Consider the following 5,284-nt stretch of genomic DNA (forward strand, 5'->3'; position numbering starts at 1 on the left):
TTACACTGGAAAAGGCCATGGCTACTGCTATACAAATGGAGGCTGCCACGGAGCAAGCTTAAGTGTTCTGTGAGCCGACTGCCGCACTTGTGCAGGCTGTACATCAGGTGTCCAAACGACGAGGGAGAGAGAGAGGAAAACATGCGAACACTGCTGCTGCTGCTTCTCAACAAGGGAGGAAAACATGTTACCGCTGTGGATCAGATAGACATTTAGCCAATGCATCTAATTGGCCAGCTACATCCGTTACATGCAGAAAATGCAACAAAGTGGGACACTTTGCCAAAGCGTGTCGTGGTGCCACACAGACACGCACAAGAGAGGTACGTGAGGTTGAACTACCGGAACTGACAGTGTTATATACTGAACATTCTGCACATTTTAGTGATAAGATCACCTGCACTGTGGATATTCTTGCTAAACAATCACAGTGCTGCACAGTGGAGCTGCTTGTGGACACGGGTTCGACTGTCTCTATACTGCCACAGAGTATCTATGCACAGCGTTTCAGAAGCATTCCACTCACTGAACCTACTGCCAGGCTGGTGTCATACTCAAAAACAAGCATTCCAGTGCTGGGGTACATGTCTGCTGCTGTTTCTCTCTCTTGTGCAGAATGGAACCCCGCTGCTGGGGAGAGACTTAATGACTGCGTTATGTGTGCGTATCGCAAACAACAAAGTACTGTCTCCTGACACCTCCGCCTCTGCCTGTCCTCCTGCCCATCTTATGGCCTACACCTACGATGTCGTCTACCGCCCAGGTTCTGAGAATGCACCTGCCGACTGCATGTCTCGCCTACCTCTGCCTGCTACCTCCTCAGCCAATGAGTCTCCTGCTGCTGCTCTGCCCAACGATGACGCAGAGTATGTTGCCCTCCTCACCACTGCTCGTGCGTCTCTCTCTGCTGCTGACCTTGACTCTGCCTGTGCCTCATGTTCTGAGGTCGTGAACCTTCGTGCTATCATCACAAGGGGTTGGCCTCCTTCCTCCAAAGGCCTCGACCCTGTGCTCCTGCCATACTACTCACTCCGCCTGGAACTGTCTGTCAAGGACAATTTCGTGTTTCATGGCTCCCGACTGATTGTGCCTGCTGCTGTCCGCTCTACGCTCATCTCCATCGCTCACGAGTCCCACCAGGGGGTGGTGCGGACAAAACAACGACTATGTGAACTCTACTGGTGGCCCAAAATGGACGCTCAGGTGCTCAGTGCCATCCGTTCCTGCTACTTGTGCCAGTCAAACGACAAGACAGCAAAACTATGCCCAGGCCCACTACAACCTGTGCCGCTACCTGATGGACCATGGCAAAAAGTTGCCATGGACATAGTCGGCCCCTTTGAGACTGCTGCTTCAGACTGCAGATACGCCATCACGATGACTGACTACTACAGCAAGTGGCCTGAGGTAGCCTTCACTCGTGACATTACCATTGACACTGTGCTTACGTTCATGTCATCCGTGTTCAGTCGGCATGGAAACCCCTTGAGCATCGTCCCTGACAACGGTGTACAGTTTACCTCTACATCGTTTACATCTTTCCTGGAGGAGAGACAGATCTCCCACAACCGCTCTTCTCTCTACTACCCTGCTGCTAATGGAGCTATAGAGAGATTCAACCACGTTCTGAAACAAACTATCCAGTTGGCCATTCAGCAGCATCAGCCGTGGAAACCAGCCGTGGTAGACTTCCTTCAGGTTTACCGCGCCACTCCCCCCACCACTACCAGTTCGTCTCCGTTCGAACTGCTCCATGGTTGACCCATGTGAACCAAACTGACTCTGTTGCCTCCTGCTCCTGAAAGTACATCAGCGAAAATGGACATCCGCCATTTCGCAAACACGAAAAACACAGATACTGAACTGTCTGTTTTCCTGACTCGTCAAAATGACCTCACAATCCAACAGGGATGCCTCATGTGGGGCACACGAGTGGTAGTGCCACCCAAGCTACGGCCCTGGGTGCTCAACGAGCTACATACAGCACACCCAGGGGTAGTGAGGATGAAAAGCTTGGCATGGTCGTATGTCTGGTGGCCAGGTATTGACTCTCAGATCGAGCTCCAGGCCAAATCCTGCCACTCATGCCAGCGTAGTCAGAAAGAACCGAGTCTTGCGCCTCTACATCCATGGATGTGGCCTTCCAGTCCTTGGGAAAGGATTCACGTGGACTTTGCTGGTCCATTTGAAGGACACATGTATCTTGTGGTAGTAGATGCTCATTCTAAATGGCCCAAGGTGCAAATAATGGATAGCACCACAGCAAGCAAGACCATCACAGTACTGAGGGGCCTTTTCAGTCGCCACGGCCTTCCTCACATTCTCGTAAGTGACAATGGACCCCAGTTCTGTTCTGAGGAATTCGCCACATTCCTGAAAGCCAATGGAGTCAAGCACATTCACTCAGCGCCGTATCACCCTGCTACGAACGGCCTGGCCGAGCGCTTTGCACAGACTTTCAAACACGCCCTCAAATCCTCCAGGGGCGCCGCACCAGTGCAACAGCGGCTCGACACATTCCTGTTGACGTATCGCAACACCCCGCACGCCACGACAAAGGAACCGCCGGCTATGCTGTTCACAAGGCGCATGCTACGCACGCGACTGGACTTTCTCAAACCCCGTGTGGCTGGGGTTGTTCATTGCTCTCAAGACTTACAGCAGCAACGCCGTCAACAACACCCCAAGGCCAGACACTTTGCAGTCGGTGAGTCTGTCCTTGTTCGTGATTACCGGAAGGGGGAGGAAAAGTGGACACAAGGAGTTATAATGACTCAAACGGGACCAGTGTCATACGAGGTCAAGGTGGGAGCACAGGGAGTGTGGAAACGCCATGTGGATCAGATGTTGACTCGAACAGAGCGGCACACGCGGACGCTGCCAGCTCTGCAGTCCACCTTCCTACCAGCTTCCCTATGTCACCTCAACGTAGTGCTGGTGGTACTACACGTCACCTCAGTACCCCTGCATTTCACACTGATGAGAACACTAATCCAGTTCCAGTGGCTATCGAGCCCACGGAGACACCTCACTCCAGTGAACCAGCTGGTGCTGGACCTACTAAGATAGCGGAGACTGTTAGACACTTGCGCTGTCCGGTGAGACATACTAAACCACCTGCACGTTACTCTGCTGAGTAAACACATTGATAATGTGGTAAAGAGACTGAGACTTTTGAGTATAAAAATATTGGGAAACAAATACGGGGTCTGAATGTATACCGGAAAATAACATTGTTTTGAATGTACTTTTGGGAAGTAACATTACGCCTTTGTCACTTAATCTTTGTTCCGGGAAGTGATTTTTGCATTGTTGATGTACAACATATTTTAGTTGGGAGGAGATGTTATGTATGGATGAGGCTATTCTACCAGTGACCACTAGGTGGCACCTGTATTCTATATTGCTGTTGTCTGGGTTGTAACCAACAGAAGAAGAGTTCCTAGTAAAGCATGGAAATGAACAGCCGTGTGTGCGTTGTGGTCCCTGCATCGTGTGTGAAATTGTTTACACCATAGTGTTATTAGCCAGCTACATAATACTTACCATCGACTTCCTCGGACACTGAATCACCAAAGACGGGTTGGTACCCCTCACGTCAAAGGTGAACGCCATTTTGAACTTCACGCGACTGCTCACAGTCAGGTCCCTGCAGGAGTTCCTCGGCATGGTGACCTTTACCACTGCTTTATCCCCGAGCTGCTCGCCTCATGTGACCCCTGTACGAGGCCCTAAAAGGCAAGGCCACCAAAGACACTGTGGACTGGTCCGCAGAGAGGGACAAAGCATTTGTAGATGTTAAGAGTGCTCTGGGATGCTACAATGCTGGTGCACCTGTCACCCAAGTCTCTAGTCACCATTACCATGGAAGCTTCAGGCTATGCAGTCGGTGTGGTGCACAACCAGTGGGTGAACGGCGCTTGGCAGCCGCTCACTTTCTTCAGCCGACAGTTACACCCCAGCAAACGAAGTACAGCACCTTTGACTGGGAGCTCCTCGCCCTCTACCTCACCGTTTCGACACTTCCATTCCCTCTTGGAGGCCCACCAGTTCATGGCGTTTGTTGACCACAAACCACTGACGTTCGTCATGGCCAAGGTGACTGAGCCGTGGTCTGCCCGCCAGCAGCAACAGCTCTCTTACATCTCAGAGTTCACCAAAGACGTCGAGCATGTTGCTGGCAAAACCAACCTCATCGCTGACTGTCTCTTCTAGGCCATTGGAGGGGCCGTCCACTTGGGACTTGACTACACCCACATGGCAGCTGACCAGATCACATGTCACAGGGCTGCAGTTAGAGGACATGGCTTTCAATGACGCTGGTACCACGCTCCTGTGCGATGTCTCCATGGGTCAGCCCTGGCCCATCATTACTACTGGATGGAGGCAGCATGTTTTTGATGCTGTCCATGGCCTCCCCCACCCGAGCAAAAAGCTATCTCAAAGACAGGTGGCAGCCAAGTTCATCTGGCACGGGTTCAAAAAAGATGTGAGAGACTGGGCTGACACCTGCATGGAGTGCCAGTGGTCTAAAGGGCACCACCACACCAAAGCCCCCCAAATGCAGTTCCCGATCGAAAGGAGGTTCAACCACGTAAACGTGGGCCCCCTGCCCCCCTCCCACGATTTCACTTACCTCCTCACAATGATGGACAGGACCACTTGATGGCCGGAAGCCGTCCCACTGTCGTCGACGACGTCCACCGAAGTAGCTCGGGCATTCATCGGGACCTGGGTCACCCGGTTCAGCACCCCATCTGACCTCTCCTCTGACTGGGCTCACAGTTTACGTCTGAGTTCTGGAACGCAGTAGCAGCGAGCCTAGGGTTGAAGCGCCACCGCACCACCGCGTGCCACCCGCAGGCCAATGGGTTGTGCGAGCGGTTTCATCGCCTTATGAAGGATGTATTTATGCATGTACTCTCAGCCCCCTCCCCGCCGGTTCAGGGATCAATTGTTCCCGCTTCACATAGATGGCCTCTTTGACTCCCTGTTCAAACCAGGCTGCCGTGCCGTACATCTGTTGCAAATTTTACAATGCTGTGATGGCAAACATTCCCAAATCCTCTGTGAATAATATACATGGCCATTGTAACTCTAGTTAATGGTCATGCCCATATTTGCATATGAAATTGAGTGTTGGTTTTGGTCGTTATGCAACTGTATTGTTTATAAGGGTGGGAATACCTACAGTTAGATGAGTGATGAACCGTATCTGTCAATAAACGTTGGGTCCAGATGAGCTGATTCAACTTTCTGTGAGTTCCTTACCTGGATTATTGAG

Source organism: Lampris incognitus, chromosome 2, assembly GCF_029633865.1.
Source record: "Lampris incognitus isolate fLamInc1 chromosome 2, fLamInc1.hap2, whole genome shotgun sequence".
In the NCBI taxonomy this organism is placed as follows: Eukaryota; Metazoa; Chordata; class Actinopteri; order Lampriformes; family Lampridae; genus Lampris; species Lampris incognitus.